General features: G+C 38.7%; 1 protein-coding gene across 1 annotated transcript in view; it reads left to right on the forward strand.

Annotated features, from left to right (window-relative positions):
- Positions 1–19708, forward strand: part of LOC147004811 (X-linked lymphocyte-regulated protein PM1-like) — a 133277-nt gene that overhangs the window by 7118 nt on the left and 106451 nt on the right. The window lies entirely within an intron of this gene.

Here is a 19708-nt window from a genome sequence, read left to right on the forward strand (position 1 = left end):
TTATATTTTATACTAGAAATGACACAGTTTAGCAGAAGCATTAAAATGTTTTATTTACTAAAATATGCATAACACTAACATTCATCATGTTTGTTTTCTCCTTCTATAAGACAGCAGCGACAAGAGATTGTAGTTATTCGAAATTCTCTTCAAATCATTCTATTCTGATGAGTCTTTGAAGAAAATGTGAACTTGTTTAGTATAATATAATTCTAATATTAGCTAAAATGCATTTCTTTTTTATGTTTTTTTTTGGATATTTTAGTTATTTACATTTCAACTGTTATCCCCCTTCCTGATTTTCCCTCTGCAATCCCCCACCTCATCCTCCATCCCCTGCTTCTATGATGGTGCTCATCTACCCACCCTCTCCTGCCTCATTGCCCTGGTTTTCCCCTACACTGGGACATCAAACCTTCATAGGACCAAGCCCCCCCCCCTTCCATTGATGCCCAACAATGACATCCTCTGCTACATATGCAGCTGGAGCCATAGTAGAAATTTAAGTTTAAATAAAATCTAAATAGGCTCATAACTAGGAGCTTTTTTTCTATATCAAGATTTTAACTCTCTTGGTTTTAGTGAGATTTTTATTTTCTCTCCCACAATATGGATTCACTATCATGACTAAACATGGTTTGTTTGTTTGATTGCTTGTTTGTTTGTTTGTTGCATCAGAAAATTCCTTATCAGTCAACAAAGACACAAAGCGCAATTGTATAAGCTTATATTGACATTTGCTTTCATTTGTTTTATTTTTGAGACATCAGCTCACCATGGGCTCCATACTGGCCTCCAGTAAGGTTTAACCTAAGCTTGCAAAGTATCCATGTTTTTTAATTTTTAATTTGATGAACTTGATAATGCATTTATCTCAAAATTGAGCATACTTGCTACTTCCTTTTGTGAAAAAGCAGCAGCAGAAATTGTAAAATTTTCAAAAGCCTTTTAAAAATCTGTATTAATGAACAGTTCAATTGAAATCTAAAAAGGCATGTGACTTGCAGCTATTCCTCTGTAGCAAAGTTTCAACTCTTTTATTATTGTAATAGTTTTTCTAATGCTGTCAAGTAATTTTATCATCAATAAAGATTATTTAAATTTATGTTTTCGTTTCAGAATATTTTTTATCTTTCATAAAAGATAAAAAGTTCTATTATAGATATTGAATTGGGCATTGTAATGTGTTGCACAGGTTTATCTTTTCTTGTTTTTAAGACAAAGTTAAATGATGTTTTCCATATTATTTTTGAACTCTGGGGTTCAAACAATCTTCACATCTCAGCCTTCCAGATAACTAGTACTATAGCTCTGTACCACAACCAACAAAGCTTTTTTGTTGAAGGAAAATATTCCAGTACTCTGTTTTACATGTATATCCTCTTTTATGTGCTTAGTAAAATACAAAGTCAATTCTATGAAAATGAAATAGTCTATGATCTTCCAAAATTATGTCTAAGAATAACTTAAATCACCATGTGTGCCTGCATGCTGTCATGCTCCCTGACATAAAGATAATATACTGAGTTTCTGCAAGCCCCAATTGAACACTTTTCTTTAAAAGAGTTATCATGGACATAGTGTCTCTTCACAGCAATAGTACCATCACTGGTCTGTACCAGGTCCTTAGCATATATTTTGTCTCTGACTCTCTTGCATGTTTTGGGGTTCTTTTCCTTATATTTTCCCCTGACTTGTCCAAACACAGCATAAGGCCTTTCATCTTGTCTTATTGTGTCTTGTTTTGTTGTGTTTGGTTGTCATTCAGAGGCCTGCACCTTTCTGAAAGAAAACAGAGGGGAAGTAGATCTTGGGGAGTGGGATCGCTGGGTCTAGATTTGTTCCTAATTTGGAGTCTAGAATAACTAGGAAATATTCTGAGGACAGGGGAGAGATAGATAGATAGATAGATAGATAGATAGAGAGAGAGAGAGACAGAGAGAGAGAGAGAGAGAGAGAGAGAGAGAGAGAGAGAGAGAGAGAGAGAGAGAGAGAGAGAGAGAGAGAGAGAGAGGAGGGATGATTCAGCTGAATTGGTAGGCAGGTACAAAGGACATTTTAGTTTCTTGAGGGGTAATGGTGATGATTTTCAAAAAAGATCTCTGCCTAGACAGAGATCTAAACAATCTAGGATCACCATGAAGGAGTGAGTCACCTACTTGTGACCCAGGCAAACTGTACTTTTAGGTGTGAGGTGATAGTCCTTCATCATGTCTTTGTCTCCCTGTCTTAATCTATTTAGTTCAGTCCTGCACCATAAGGATAATTTCTTTTCCATTTTGCTGGCACCAGTGAGTGCGTCCATATTTGCTTTTGAATGGACTGATCCAATGTCCATTGAGTCTAGTCAGCAAAACTGGACAGGACTATCCTAAAGGTACAGAAATTTCCCTGCATATTTTGTAAAAGAGTTAAAAAAATTCTTAACAGTAATCCAGGTGGCACACCTAGATTCATCTCTGCTCCACTATGTACATGATATTCTATTGGCAGCAGTCAACACCACCACCTGTTTGAAAGGCACAAAGGACTTGCTCTGTTTCAGATGTTGTGATATAACATCTCCCATGATTTGACAAACTGGTCTCATAGCTTGGAAAGAAGCTTGCTCTAGATAGGAGAGCTCTCAGTGGCTGATCCACAGGATCACTACTTTCCAGGCCAAGAGGTAGGCATGGTGATTACATTACAGGCTCTGGATTCCTGAATTTGCTAAAAAAGCCCTTCTTCCCCTTTATTTCTCCCAAGGAGGGAGACCATTCTTTGAAGAGGGCTGAAACAGAGGAACAAGCTTTCTAGAAACTAAAACAGGTTTATACTTAAGCCACAGCTTTGGCCCTACCAGATGTCACTAAACAATTTCAGTCTTTCATTCATGGGACTCCAGGCATTATAAAGAGCATTTTGACTAAAATCTTGAGTCCCTGGTGGCCTCTGTTCAGCCATCCTGTTTGTTTGCAATAACTAAAACTCCTATATCAGCCAGGGATGGTGACAAACTCACCTTGGGCGTGGGCCTCAATTTAAGGGATCTCCATGCTGTGGAAACACACCTAAGAGTGTCAAATTGCCACTGAGCATCAAATGACCACAAAAGTGTCTGTTGCTTGATTAGCTCTGTCTCATATTTGCTGGCGAATAGAATTTCAACCCTGTACATTGATACCTGATGTTATTAGGTTCCTGAGGCCCTCATTCATGACTATAAGCTTATATTTTTTCAAAACCTACTCTAACAAGTGTACATAATGCTTTAACCTTCTTTCTAGCTCACTACCCACAAGACTTAATGGAAAACAACAGAAGTGGGAGTTGTGGGGCATTGGTCTATACATAGATGGCCTACTCTCCAGTTGAGCTGATATGCAGAGCCCTGCTCCTTATTCCTCTATGCCATGGCTGGCCTCTCTATCTCTTCCTTTTGCCTTTTCCCTTCCCCCTGCCTTTCTACAATAAAGCTCTAAAACCATAGACAGTCTCTCTGTTCATCAAGGACTGCCACACATGGAGGGTGGGATAAGCTTTCTCATAATGAGCCTTATCTAATCTCTGGATGGAAGACCTTCCTGTGCTCCAGTCAAGGCTGCACTTACTGTGTGGGAACCTCTTCCCACAGCCCTCCCTCCTTCAATGCTGGGGCTACAGGGTGTGGCCCCGTGGCCTCCAGGTTGGGGGCTGCCCCTTGTCCACCCCCCCTCCGTGAGTGTGTCAGAAGTGTGGCTACCCACCTGGCCCTGAGTAGAAAGTATCTGGCAGCCACCCAATTCAGCCTGCCCAGAGCATAGGTGGAACTCTGGAAAGACATGGGCTATCCTCCCTCTCCCTCTTCCCCAGGCCCTTTTTAGTTCCCACAATAGAGAAATTAAAAAGAAAGTATTTTCTGTATTAAAGTATAGAGAATATTGACAGGAGCCCACAGGGCACAGGAACTGTGGAGCAGCCAGGGACAGGATCCTTCTGATTTCCATCTGTGCCCCTGAGATAAGCTTGTGCCACAGCGTTCTGCACCCAAATCCCTCCCAGAGAGAGCTGTTCTTCCACAAGTGCCAACACACCTAAGATTACAAGTTCACTTGCTCACAGAAGGGACAAGTCCCAGTCAGAAGCAGCAAGACCAGCTCCCACGAGAGATAACCAGATGGCAAGATGCAAGGACAAGAATCTAAGAAACAGAAACCAAGGCTACATGGCATCATCAGAACCCAGTTCTCCCAACACAACAAGCCATGGATACACCCAACATACTGGAAAAGCAAGATTCTGGCTTAAATCCACATCTCTTAATGACGATAGAGGACTTTAAGAAGGACATAAATAACTTCCTTAAACAAATACAGGAGAATAGAGTTAAAGAAAGAGCTAGAATCCCTCAAAGAGGAAACAAAAATATAGGAAAACACAACCAAACAGGTGAAGGAACTGAACAAAACCATCCAGTATCTAAAAATGGAAATAATAAAGAAATCACAAAGGGAGACAATCTTAGAGATAGAATACGTCCTCAGAGTAAAAGGCTAGAAAAAAAAATCCAAGTAAATGGTTCCAAGAAACAAGCTGGCATAGCCATTCTAATATCCAATAAAATCAATATTCAACCAAAAGTTTTCAAAAAAGATAAGGAAGGACGCTTCATCCTCATCAAAGGTAAAATCTACCAAGATGAACTCTCAATTCTGAACATCTATGCTCCAAATGCAAGGGCACCCACTTCATAAAAAACTTTACTAAAGCTCAAAGCACACATTGTACCTCACACAATAATAGTGAGATACTTCAACTCCTCACTCACATCAATAGACAGATCATGGAAACAGAAGTTAAACGGAGAAAAAAAATGAAACTAACAGAACCAAATGGATCTAACAGGTATGTATGGAACATTTCATCCTGCATCAAAACTATATACCTTCTTCTCAGCACTTCAGCCCCCATTTATCCACTCCATGATAACTATAAAGTATCATTGGTAAGTCTTGCCACAAGGAATGTTAAACAATTCTACCTGGTGTCAATATTACGTGCAATGACCATTGGAAATGATTTGTAAACTATTTCCTCAATCTATAATTTACCATTATGTGAAGGATGGATTGCTGGCTGATTCAGATACACATATCTTACAAAAAATGTTTAATGAAGTAAAGATAATTTTGTCTTGTTTGGGATTACAAATTGCTGTTGAAATATACAAAGAAGAGGTTCTATTAATTATATAGGATATAAGATAGTTGCACAAAAAATTCCAGCCACAATAGTTACAGATCAAATGAACCCAAATAGAAACTTTTAATGATTTTTTTTAAATTGTTAGGAGATATTAATTGGCTGAGACCCATAACTGTATTGGGATTGACTACTCAAAAGCTAAGTTATTTACTTATTGTCATATTTGTTTATATCTTATGAGGTGATGTGGTCTTAAATAGTTCAGGAAATTCATCAGCTGAAGCAAAAATAGAATTGGCTCTGGTAGAAAAGAATACAGGATGCATATATGGACCATTTGTTTGAAAAGCAGAATTGTATCTTATTTATTTTGCCTTCTACATACTCTTCCACAGGAATTCTTATGAAGAAAGAAGTTAGTATCTTAGAATGGATAGTCTTAGCATGTAAACAGAGTAAAAAATATCCAGAAAGGTTTTCTGATTTGATTGTGAAAGGGAGAATAATACTTCATCAATTAGCAGGAATAGACCCAGCAGAGATTGCAGTGCCATATACTCATGCTCAATACTTACCTCATTATGGGTAATCAGTGAGGATTGGCAAAGAATTTGAGGTGACTTGGGGGAGGGGATTAACGTCAAATACCCCAAAGGCAAGCAACTTCAGTTTACCAAAAGAGCTAACTGCATTCTTCCTCATATAGTAAGAGAAACACCAATGCCTAAAGATCCTCCTTTTATACAGATACCAATGAATCAGGAATTGCAGGTTATAAGTCAGAAAGTATAAGTAAAATAATACAAAGTCCATATACTTCAGTCCGGAAATCTGAACTACATGCTATTCTCGTGGTTCTATTAGACTTTCCAGAACCTCTTTATATAGTTACTCACTCTCATTTGGCAGGGAGTTGTTTTGCAAATAGAAACTGCTGAACTTATCCCAGGTGATTCCTTTGTTATTTATAGAACTACACGTAATTTAAAAAGAGAGCTCATCCATAATATCCATCCATCTATCCATCTATCTATCTATCTATCTATCTATCTATCTATCTATCTATCTATCTATCTATCTATGTATCTATCTATCTATGTATGTATCTATCTATGTATCTATCTATCTATGTATCTATCTATCTATGTATCTATCTATCTATGTATGTATCTCTATCTATCTATCTATCTATCTATCTATCTATCTATCTATCTATCTATCTATCTATCTATGTATCTATCTATCTATGTATCTATCTATGTATCTATCTATGTATCTATCTATGTATCTATCTATCTATGTATCTATCTATGTATCTATCTCTATCTATCTATCTATCTATCTATCTATCTATCTATCTATCTATCTATCATTCTATCTATCTATCTATCTATCTATCTATCTATCTATCTATCTATCTATCGATCTATCTCTATCTATATATATCTGTATCTATATCTATCAATCTCTATCTATAATATGTATATCTATCTCTCTATCTCTATCTCCATATATATATGTATATCTATCTATTTCTATCTATCTATCTCTATCTATCTATCTCTATCTATCTACTTATATATTTATATATATATAATGATCTATCTATCTATCATCTATCTATCTATCTATCTATCTATCTATCTATCTATCTATCTATCTATCATATTCAGTCTCATACAGGTTTCCCAGGACCATCAGCACTAGGAAATGAGGAGCTAACCAATATTAATAAGAAATGTATTAGAGCCTTCAAATTTTCATAAAAGACATCATATAAATAGTAAAAGCTTAGAGAAAAAATATCCTCTAACTTTACAACAGGCCAAGGAAATTTTAAAATCTATTCTAGTTGTTCTTTATATAATCAATCTCTACAACTACCTGACAGAAATAGCCCTTGAGGTTACAAAAGAAATGAAATTTTGCAGACATATATGTTTCATTTTGCAGTGTTTAGAAAACTAACCTATATAAATCATATAATTGACAACTATTCAGGATTCCAATGAGCTCTGTCTTGAGATCTGAAAAGACTGCATTTGTATTAACTTGTTTATTACAAGTGATAGCTATTTTAGGAATATCTTTACAGATTAAATCTGATAATAGAGGCATCATGTATCCAAAAATATGCAACAATTATTGAAATATTATAAAATGAAACACATTACCAGTATAACATGCAATCAATCCTACAGACCAAGCAATTGTGGAAAGATCTACCATGACATAAAAGGAAATGCTCATTTAACAGTGGGGGGATATAAGATTTCCCAGAGATAGGTTAAAAAATGCTTTATTGACTTTAACTTTTTAAATGTCAATGAGACAGGCAGCACAGCTGCTGAAAAACATTGGATTTTAGAAAGGAGTGCTGAATTAAACCATCCCAATTTTTGTATTAGTTATTAATTGTATCTATATTTCAAATGTTGTCCTCTTTCCTGGTTTCCCTCTGAAAACTTCCTATCCCCTCTCCCCCTGCTCACCATCCCCCACACACCCACTTAATGGCCCTGGAGTTCCCCTACACTGAGGCATAGTGCCTTCACAGGACCAAGGGCCTCTCCTCCCATTGATGACCAACAAGGCCATCCTCTGCTACATATGCAGCTAGAACCATGAGTCCCACCATGTGTACTCTTTCTTTGGTGGTCTAGTCTCTGGGAGCTCTGGAGTTACTGGTTGATTCATATTGTTGTTCCTCCTAAGGGGAAGCCATACTCTTCAGCTCCTTGGGTCCTTTCTCTAGCTCCTTCATTGGAGACCCTGTGCTCAGTCCAATGGTAGGCTGGGAGGATGTATCTCTGTATTTGTCAGGCACTGATGGAGCCTCTCAGGAGACAGCTATAACAGGCTTCTTTCAGCAAGCACTTGTATGCATCCACAAAAGGGTCTGGATTTAGTGATTGTATATTGGATGAATCCCCAGGTGGAGAACTTTCTGGATGGTCATTCCATTAGTCTCTGTTCCACACTTTGTCTCTGTAACTCCTTCCATGAGTATTTTCATCGCCCTTCTAAAAAGATGGATGTTTCCACAGTTTTGTCTTCCTTCTTCTTGAGTTTCATGTGGTTTGTGAATTTTATTTGGGTATTCCAAGCTTATGGGATAATAGACACTTACCATTAAGTGCATATCATGTGTGTTGTTTTGTGATTGGGTTACCTCACTCAGGATGATATCCTTCAGATCCATCCATTTGCCTAAGAATTTCATAAATTCATTGTTTTTATTAGCCAAGTATTACTCCATTGTGTAAATGTACCACATTTTCTGTATCGATTCCTCTGGTGAAGGATATTCCTCTGTGTTCTTTCCAGGTTCTGGCTATTATAAATAAGGCTGCTATGAACATAGTGGAACATGTGTCCTCATTACCAGTTGGAGCATTTTCTGGGTATATGCCCAGGAGTGGTATAGCTGGGTCATAAATTAGTACTATGTCCAATTTTTGAGGATCTACCAGAATGATTTCCAGAGTGGTTGTACCAGCTTGCAATCCCACCATCAATGGAGGAGTTTTCATCTTTCTCCACATCTTCATCAGCATTTGTGGTCAACTGAGTTTTTTATCTTAGCTATTCTGACTGGTGTGAGATGGAATCTCAGGGTTGTTTTGATTTGCATTTCCTTGATGACTAAGGATGTTGAACATTTCTTTAGGTTCTTCTCAGTCATTCAGTATTCCTTAGTTAAGAAATCTTTGAATAGCTCTGTACCCCATTTTTTAAAAGGGCAATTTGATTCTCTGGAGTCTAATTTTTTGTGTTCTTTGTATATATTGGATATTACGCCTCTACCAGATGTAGGATTGGTAAGGACATTTTCCCATTCTGTTGGTTGGCATTTTATCTTATTGACAGTTTCTTTTGCCTTACAGAAGCGTTGCAGTTTTATGAGGTCCCATTTGTCAGTTCTTGATCTTAGAGCATAGGCTATTGGTGTTCTGTTCAGGAAAATTTCCCCTGTGCCCATGAGCTCCAGGATCATCTGGAGTACTTATCCCAATTACTTTAAGGATGTGTTTTCTTCAGAATGTAAGTCAGGAAATGTGATGCTTTGGGGGGAAAGGTATTCTTTCTTTTCAACAGAAAGAGAAAAGCTTCCTTCGAAATTTAAAAGAAAAAAATGATTTAATGGAGGAGTGTAGTAGTTTATGTTCTCATTCTAATTGTGTTGCCCAAAAAACATGTTTGGAATATCCAGCACATACACTAAAGGAAGCCTGACTTAGCTGGTTCTGATTAGGAAATAAAGTTGCCAACAGCCAGTGGATGGGCAGGGGAACAGATGCAGCACTTTTTTTCATATTGCCTGTCACTTTCACTTTATTTGTAAGCACATGTAAGTCTTTCAATAAAAAACATATAGGGATATTACATTCATTTTTCATGTGAGAGAGCTAGGATATAGAAATGATGTAGGACATAGGATATAGAAATACACCTATGGTTGTTCAGGTCATCAATGGGAGGAAAGGCCCCTGGTCTTTTGAAGGCTCTATACCCCAGTATAGGTGAATGCCAGGACCAGGATTGGGAGTGGGTGGGTTGGGGAGAAGCAGGAGGGGCGGATAGGGGATTTTCAAAGGGGAACCTAGGAAAGGGGATAACGTTTGAAATGTAAATAATGAAAATATCAAATTAAAGGACTTTTAAATTCCCAGGCACAGTGGAGGCGATGAAGGAATTCCACCATGAGAGGGGCATAGGATGGACCAGGACATAAAGGAGAAGGAGGGTGAGATGGAGGAAATGTGGATCCATATACTCTGGCAAGTGGCAAGGGGTGCCAGGAGTTTAGAGCAGATTAAATATTTACCACAACAGAGGAGACCTCCTGAAAATCTTGGCTGTGGAGCTGAAGGAAGAAACCAAGAACAACAACAAAACAGGCGATGTAAGTGCTGATCCCTCTACATGGGAACATATCTGAAACTGGCTGAGACATGAATGTTTCTGCAGAAGCCAATACATCTTGTGGGCTACAGGGTCTATATGACTCATTCCATGCAATCTATTTATATGACATGGATGGAAACTAATAACACAGTTTTGTTACACAGTCCAAACTGTCTTATAAAGTTTGTTTGAACTGCTTTTTACCTGTTCAGACAATGAGCAAAGATTCATCTATTGCTGATTTGTGCATACCATGCATGCCCCACATGTGTTGATTTAAAAATGTTTATTACCTTTCAAAGTTTGTGTGCTTTGAGAATAAAAGGACCAGACACCAATGAAAACAAGACAAATATCCCAGATGAGCCAGCCACTCAAATTGTCTTATTTGCTGTTTCCTTACAAACCTGTCTGTCCTTAATCTGTTGCCTGTCCATATAATCTGCTCACCAACAGGGCTGCTGTGCTAGGCCTCAGTGGAAAAGGATGCTCCTCATTTGGCAGAGGATTGATGCAACTCTATGGTGGGATACCCAGGGGCGCCACCCTCTCAGAGAAGAAGGGAAAGGGTGATGGCAGGAGGAACTCTGTGACAGGGGATGGGGAGGTGGGGGGGGAGTGATTGCAATGTAGAAAATAAAGAAATAAAACTCTTCATCCAGAGCAACTTCAAAAAGGCTAGCTAAGATGCTCCAGCCTCACAGACTGTTCCAGCCAAGATTCAGTTGAGCACTATATTTTCATAGCACACAGAGACTGGACTGCAAATAATACAGCTAGCTTTCCTGGGTTTTGGCCATTATTCCAATTTTCATTGGATCCCCATAAGATGTCATTGCCCTCAGACATTACTAAGCATTTTTTCCTTTCCCAAGAGGTGTGGTGGGGTGGTTTTTGATTGTTTGGTGGGTGATAGATATTTGTTGTCATTTAAGGGAACTTTGTTCCAAATTTATTGGTCTTGATCACAGAGGAAACAATATAAAGGAAGTTTTATTAAGGGATGTCTTTCACATTCTTTTTGTTCCTCTATCTTTATTTATCTCTTATCTAGTGTTAGGGGAAAGAGTGGGATGAAAGAAAATAGAAGGGATATAGGAATGATAGGATAAAGGGGTAGCAACTGCTAGTCTCAAATGTTTTGCATTTGTATGGATTTTTGTATTGATAGAAATTAAAGTTATTTTTGTTACAGCATATTTTAATATGATTAAACTACTGTTTAAGTTATTGTACCTATGTAACTCCTTTGTAAATGTAATATAAATTCTAGTCCTTTCATAAGCTACTACTAGAAATCATTTAGGATAATTTAGAAATGTAAGTTAATAGTCAGTCAATCAGACTTATGGTCCTGTTAGGTACCAGTTTAGGTAATTATAAAAATAAGCTTTATTAAGCCTCCTGTAGATGTTATAAAAGTTAAATAGTTAGTCAATAGCTAAGAAGAAGCCATGTTTGTCTATTCAGATAAACCTTCACTAGATAGATGGTCGTCAAATACTTCAGAGATCTACAAATCATACATTTAAGATGTATTAATAGGGGGAGCCATCTTGGTTCCTTGACCCTCAGAGACTGTTCTGCTCAGGTGATTGTGTGGACTGCAGAGGCTGACAGCTTCTGGGACCTGCGAATGCCACACCTGGAGCAGACCTCGTTTGGGGCTCCAGACATCCAGGTAACTTCCCTGCAAGAGGAGAGGTGTCTGCCCATCTGGGAGGGATTTGCCAGAGCACCTGGGGGAGCCATCTTGGTTCCTGGATCCCTCAGAGACTGGTCTGTGCAGGTGAGAGTGTGGACTACAGAAGATGACAGCTTCTGGGATGGGTGGAGGCTGCATGGCTTTTGGGGCAAACCCCGTTTTGAAGAACCTGGGGGAGTTGTCTCTGGTCCAGGATCTCTCAAAGACTAGACTGTTTAGGTGAGAGTGCTGACTACAGAAGCTACACAGCTTCTGGGGCAGGCAGAAGCAGAATGGCTTCTGGGACAGGCCATGTTTTGGGCCTTCATCTTCTGCCAGGAGGCAGGTCCTAAGGCCAGATATATGTGTACCTTCCATGCAAGTGGAGAGCTTGCCTGCAGAGAGTACTCTGACCACTGAAATTCAGGAGAGGGCTAGTCTTCCAGGTCTGATGATAGAGGCTACCAGAATAACCAGAGGAGCAAGCTCTAACCAGAGACAATTATAACAACTAACTCTAGCGATGACTAGATGGCTAAAGGCAAACGTAAGAATGTTACTAACAGAAACCAAGACCACTCACCATTATCAGAAGCCAGCACTCTCACCTCAGCCAGTCATGGGTACCCCAACACACCCAAAAAGCTAGACTCGGATTTAAAAGCATATTTCATGATGATGGTAGAGGACATCAAGTAGGACTTTAATAACTCACTTGAAGTAATATAGGGGAACACTGCTAAGGAGGTACAAGTCCTTAAGGAAAAACAGGAAAACATAAACAAACAGGTGATGGAATTGAACAAAACCATACAAGACCTAAAAAGAGAAGTAGAAAAAAATAAAGAAAACCCAAAATGAGACAACTCTGGAGATAGAAACCCTAGAAAAGAAATCTGGAACCACAGATACGAGCATCAGCAACAGAATACAAGAGATGGAAGAGAGAATCTTTTCCTTGCAGAAGGTATCTTTTGCCTTGCAGAAGCTTTGCAACTTTATGTGGTCCCATTTGTCAATTCTCGATCTTACAGCTCAAGCCATCGCTGTTCTATTTAGGAATTTTTCACCTGTACCCATATCTTCAAGGCTTTTCCCTACTTTCTCCTCTATAAGTTTCAGTGTCTCTGATTTTATGTGGAGTTCCATAATCCACATAAATTTGACCTCAGTACAAAAAGATAGGAATGAATCAATTTGCATTCTTCTACATGATAACCACTTGTTGTGCCAGCACCATTTGTTGAAAATGCTGTCTTTTTTTCCACTGGATGGTTTTAGCTCCCTTGTCAAAGATCAAGTGACCATAGGTGTGTGGGATCATCTCTGGGTCTTCACTCTGTTCCATGGACTACTTGTCTGTCACTATACCAGTACCATGCAGATTTTATCACAATTGCTCTGTAGTACAGCTTTAGGTCAGGCATGGTGATTCCACCAGAGTTTCTTTTATCCTTGTGAAGAATTTTTGCTATCCTAGGTTTTTTGTTATTCCAGATGAATTTGCAGATTGCCCTTTCTAATTCGTTGAAGAACTGAGTTGGAATTTTGATGGGGATTGCATTGAATCTGTAGATTGCTTTTGGCAAGATAGCCATTTTTACTATATTGATCCTGCCAATCCATGAGCATGGGAGATCTTTCCATCTTCTGAGATCTTTTTAATTTCTTTCTTCAGAGACTTGAAGTTCTTATCATACAGATCATTCACTTCCTTAGTTAGAGTCACTCCAAGGTATTTTATATTGTTTGTGACTATTGAGAAGGGTGTTGTTTCCCTAATTTATTTCGCAGCCTGTTTATTCTTTGTGTACAGAAAGGCCATTGGCTTGTTTGAGTTAAAATCATATCCAGCTACTTCACCGAAGCTGTTTATCAGGTTTAGGAGTTCTCTGGTGGATTTTTTTTTATTACATATTTTCCTCAATTACATTTCCAATGCTATCCCTAAAGTCCCCCATACCCTTCCCCCACTTCCCTACCCACCCATTCCCATATTTTTGGCACTGGCATTCCCCTGTACTGGGGCATATAAAGTTTCTGTGTCCAATGGGCCTCTCTTTCCTGTGATAGCCTACTAGGCCATCTTTTGATACATATGCAGCTAGAGGCAAGAGCTCCGGGGTACTAGTTAGTTCATAATGTTGTTCCACCTATAGGGTTGCAGACCCCTTTAGCTCCTTGGGAACTTTCTCTAGCTCTTCCATTGGGAGCCCTGTGATCCATCCAATAGCTGACTGTGAGCATCCACTTCTGTGTTTGCTAGGCCCCGGCATAGTCTCACAAGAGACACCTATATCTGGGTCCTTTTAACAAAACCTTGCTAGTGTATGCAATGGTGTCAGCGTTTTGAAGCTGATTATGGGGTGGATCCCTGGATATGGCAGGCTCTAGATTGTCCATCCTTTTGTCACACCTCCAAACTTTGTCTCTGTAACTCCTTCCATGGGTGCTTTGTTCCCAATTCTAAGAAGGGGCACACTGTCCATGCTTTGGTCTTCATTCTTTTTTTTTTTTTTTTTTTAAAGATTTATTTATTTATTATATGTAAGTACACTGTAGCTGTCTTCAGACACTCCAGAAGAGGGCACCAGATCTCGTTACAGATGGTTGTGAGCCACCATGTGGTTGCTGGGATTTGAACTCCTGACCTTCGGAAGAGCAGTCGGGTGCTCTTACCCACTGAGCCATCTCACCAGCCCCCTGGTCTTCATTCTTATTGAGTTTCATGCGTTTAGCAAATTGTATCTTATATCATGGGTATCCTAAGTTTTGGGTTAATATCCACTTATCAGTGAGTACATATTGTGTGAGTTCCTTTGTGATTGTGTTACCTCATTCAGGATAATGCCCTCCAGGTCCATCCATTTGCCTAGGAATTTCATAAATTCATTCTTTTTAATAGCTGAGTAGTACTCCATTGTGTAAATATACCACATTTTCTGTATCCATTCCTCTGTTGAGGGGCATCTGGGTTCTTTCCAGCTTCTGGCTATTATAAATAAGGCTGCTATGAACATAGTGGTGCATGTGTCCTTCTTACTGGTTGGAACATCTTCTGGATATATGCCCAGGAGAGGTATTGCTGGATCCTCCGGTAGTATTATGTTCAATTTTCTAAGGAACATTCAAACTGATTTCCAGAGCGGCTGTACAAGCTTGCAATCCCACCAACAATGGAGGAGTGTTCCTCTTTCTCCACATCCACGCCAGCATCTGCTGTCACCTGAATTTTTGGCCTTAGCCATTCTGACTGGTGTGAGGTGGAATCTCAGGGTTGTTTTGATTTGCATTTCTCTGATGATTAAGGATGTTGAACATTTTTTCAGGTGCTTCTCTGCCATTCGGTATTCCTCAGGTGAGAAGTCTTTGTTCAGTTCTGAGACCCATTTTTTTAATGGGGTTGTTTGATTTTCTGGAGTCTACCTTCTTGAGTTCTTTATATATATTGGATATTAGTCCCCTATCTGATTTAGGATGGTAAAGATCCTTTCCCAATATGTTGGTGGTATTTTTGTCTTATTGACGGTATCTTTTGCCTTGCAGAAGCTTTGCAGTTTCATTAGGTCCCATTTGTCAAATCTCAATCTTGCAGCACAAGCCATTGCTGTTCTATTCAGGAATTTTTCCCCTTGCCCATAACTTCAAGGCTTTTCCCCACTTTCTCCTCTATAAGTTTCAGTGTCTCTGGTTTTATGTGAAGTTCCTTGATCCACTTAGATTTGACCTTAGTACAAGGAGACAGGAATGGATCGATTTACATTCTTCTACATGATAGCAATCAGTTGTGCCAGCACCATTTGTTGAAAATGCTGTCTTTCTTCCACTGGATGGTTTTAGCTCCCTTGTCGAAGATCAAGTGAACATAGGTGTGTGGGTTCATTTCTGGGACTTCAATTCTATTCCATTGGTCTACTTGTCTGTCACTATACCAGTACCATGCAGTTTTTATCACAATTGCTCTGTAGTAGAGTTTTAGGTCAGGCATGGTGATTCCTCCAGTTTCTTTTATCCTTGAGAAGAGTTTTTGCTATCCTAGGTTTTTTGATATTCCAGATGAATTTGCAGATTGCTCTTTCTAATTCGTTGAGGAATTGAGGTGGAATTTTGATGAGGATTGTATTGAATCTTTAGATTGCTTTTGGCAAGATAGCCATTTTTACAATGTTGATCCTGCCAATCCATGAGCATAGGAGTTCTTTCCATCTTCTGAGATCTTCTATAATTTCTTTCTTCAGAGACTTGAAATTTTTATCATACAGATCTATCACTTCCTTACTTAGAGTCACGCCAAGATATTTTCTATTGTTTGTGACTATTGAGAAGGGTGTTGTTTCCCTAATTTCTTTCTCAGCCTGTTTATTCTTTGTGTAGAGAAAGGCCATTGACTTGTTTGAGTTAATTTTATATCCAGCTACTTCACCGAAGCTGTTTATCAGGTTTAGGAGTTCTCTGGTGGAATTTTTAGGGTCACTTATCATATCATCTGCAAAAAGTGATATTTTGACTTCTTTTCCAATTTGTATCCCCTTGATCTCCTTTTGTTGTCGAATTGCTCTAGCTAGGAGTTCAAGTACAATGTTGAATAGGTAGGGAGAGAGTGGACAGTCTCGTCTAGTCCCTGATTTTAGTGGGCTTGCTTCAAGCTTCTCAACATTAACTTTGATGTTGGCTACTGGCTTGCTGTAGCTTGCTTTTATCATGTTTAGGCATGGGCCTTGAATTCCTGATCTTTCCAAGACTTTTATCATGAATGGGTGTTGGATCTTGTTGAATGCTTTTTCCGCATCTAACGAGATGATCATGTGGTTTTTGTCTTTGAGTTTGTTTATATAATGGATTACATTGATGGATTTCCGCATATTAAACCATCCCTGAATCCCTGGAATAAAACCTACTTGGTGAGAATGGATGATTTCTTTAATGTGTTCTTGGATTCGGTTAGGGAGAATTTTATTGAGGATTTTTGCATCTATATTCATAAGGGAAATTGGTCTGAAGTTCTCTATCTTTGTTGGATCTTTCTATGGTTTAGGTATCAGAGTAATTGTAGCTTTATAGAATCAGTTGGGTAGAGTTCCTTCTACTTCTATTTTGTGGAATAGTTTGTGCAGAAATGGAATTAGATCTTCTTTGAAGGTTTGGTACAAACTCTGCACTAAACCCTTCTGGTCCTGGGCTTTTTTTGGCTGGGAGACTATTAATGACTGCTTCTATTTCTTTAGGGGATATGGGACTGTTTAGATTGTTTACTTGATCCTGATTTAACTTTGGTACCTGGTATCTGTCTAGAAATTTGTCTATTTAGTCCAGGTTTTCCAGTTTTGTTGAGTATAGCCTTTTGTAGAACGATCTGATGGTGTTTTGGATTTCTTCAGGATCTGTTGTTATGTCTCCCTTTTCATTTCTGATTTTGTTAATTAGGATGTTGTCCCTGTGCCCTCTAGTGAGTCTAGCTAAGGGTCTATCTATCTTGTTGATTTTCTCAAAGAACTAACTCTGCATTTGGCTAATTCTTTGAATAGTTCTTCTTTTTTCCACTTGGTTGATTTCACCCCTGAGACAAAAGGATGGACTATCTAGAGACTGCCATATCCCGGGATCCAATCCATAATCAGCTTCCAAATGCTGACACCATTGCATACACTAGCAAGATTTTGCTGAAAGGACCCAGATATATCTGTCTTTTCTGAGACTATGCCAGGGCCTATCAAACACAGAAGTGGATGCTCTCAGTTAGCTATTGCATAGATCACAGGACCCCCAATGGAGGAGCTAGAGAAATTTCCCAAGGAGCTAAATGGATCTGCAACCCTATTGGTGGGACAACATTATGAACTAACCAAGTTAGTTAGTCAATAGCTTAGCTAACCTAGCTATTGACTCTGGCTGCATATGTATCAAAAGATGGCCTAGTTGGCCATCAGTGGAAAGAGAGGCCCATTGGACTTGCAAACTTTATATGCTCCAGTACAGGGGAATCCCAGGGCCAAAAACTGGGCGTGGGTGGGTAGGGGAGTTGGGGGGGAGGGTATGGGGGACTTTTGGGATTGCATTGGAAATGCAAATGAGGAAAATAAGTTATAAAAATATTAAAAAAACAAATATAATGTATATGATAAACATCATTTACTTTATAATGTATTATGCTATCTTAAAGGTCCTTTTAATATACAGCAAAGATTCGCTATTGACTTATGGAAGACTTAGTTTTATAAACATAATTAGCTAAGATATTTACATATCAATTGCTATTCTCAATTTTTCGCTATACTGTTCAAATTCATCACTTCAGGCATAGGCTACAGAAAAGCCTTTTATGAATACTAATAAGCACTGGCACATTAGTAGTAGTGGTGGTGGTGGTAGTGGTGGTGGTGGTGGTGGTAGTATCAGTAGTAGTATTTGTTATTTGTTGTTGCTTTGTTGATGTCATTATTATTGAAAAATTATCATTATTATTATTATTATTTATTAACTATTGACAATTTGAGAACTGAAAAGCATAATCCTGGGTTTTTTTGACCAGGGAAAACATGAACTACAAAAAAAACCAATTTTGCACTTTTCATTCATTGATCCCAACAGAGCATTCTGTGTTAGGGAAAATGATCTTTATTACGGAAAGAGTGTAGGTAATCTAGTATTCTAACCAATGCTGCCTTTTTCTTGTTTTTAAATACAATCTTCCTATACTATAAGCACATTTTTCTACCTTTTGCTTGTAACATTAATTGTTAAGTCAATTCATAATTGGCTTAGTGGTACATGCGTTTGGGAGGCAGAGGCATATATAATCTTTGTGAGTTCAGGGCCAGACTGCTTTACATAATAACTTAAGGTGAGCCAAGTCTACAATATATGGCTTAGTTTTAAATAAACAACCCCTGATACATTTTCTATTTTTAGATATTTAAATTTTATGTGATGAATTCTCACACTCTACATTACATGGCCACAAATAGACTGAACCCTTGGCTAGCCTCCAACTTGCAGCCTTCATCCTAGTTTCTGGGACTGGAATTACAGGTCTCATATACAGTGTCTAATTACACTCATATATCTTCCAGAAAGGTATACACTTGCTGGGACAAAAACAGTCAGCCTATGTTTGATATATGTGTGGTAAGAGAAGGATATACATGTTGCTTTCCAACTTGCTCCCAGTGATGCTATCCTGTGAATTGAATCATCCACTCTACTTTATTTGGTTTGCGGAGACAAACAGTGTCTTATGGGCTTTCTTGGTCTTAGAATCAATCTTACTCCCAGAACAACATTCCAGAAAATTCTTGAGAAAGTGGAATGTTGTATGTCACTATCCTACAAACAGAACTACTGCCATTTTATTAAGGCCACTTGTACCAACTTAAGAGCAAAACATTGATGCTGGGTTTGTTGACTGTACATTCACTCCTTCATAGGAGAGGTCAGGGAGATTTCTTGGGCCTTCACCACTCCTCTTAGCTACAGAGTGGCTTGAGTATATAGGTTGGGGTATACTATGTAAAGGGGACTCCATCTATGAATTTATAGGTAAGCCATTATCTTTACTGGGTGAAGACTTTCTAGTGTGACTTCTTTGGGGTCACCAACATTTCTCTCAGTAATGCCTCATTCATGTTCCATAAGTCTAAATTAGCTCAGTTTCCCCCAGGGGGAATTGGACTTTTGAAGTGGGGTTAGACACTGCCTAGTCCCCCACTGCCTTATCTTTTGTGATGTGTGATTGATAAGAAATGTATTTATTCTTATTTATAACCTATATTAGCCAAAACCTATATTTTTTTGACACAAGGTTTCACTGTATAGCTTTATATGTCCTGGAACATACTACTATGAATTATGATGTAAACATCTGTGTTTCCCAATGGTCTTAGGCGACTGCAGCTCCATAGACTAGGCTGGCCATGAACTCAGAGATCCACTGTCCTCTGCCTCCCAAGTGCT

Source organism: Mus caroli, unplaced genomic scaffold, assembly GCF_978045245.1.
Source record: "Mus caroli unplaced genomic scaffold, Mus_caroli_1 scaffold_5, whole genome shotgun sequence".
Classification (NCBI taxonomy): Eukaryota; Metazoa; Chordata; class Mammalia; order Rodentia; family Muridae; genus Mus; species Mus caroli.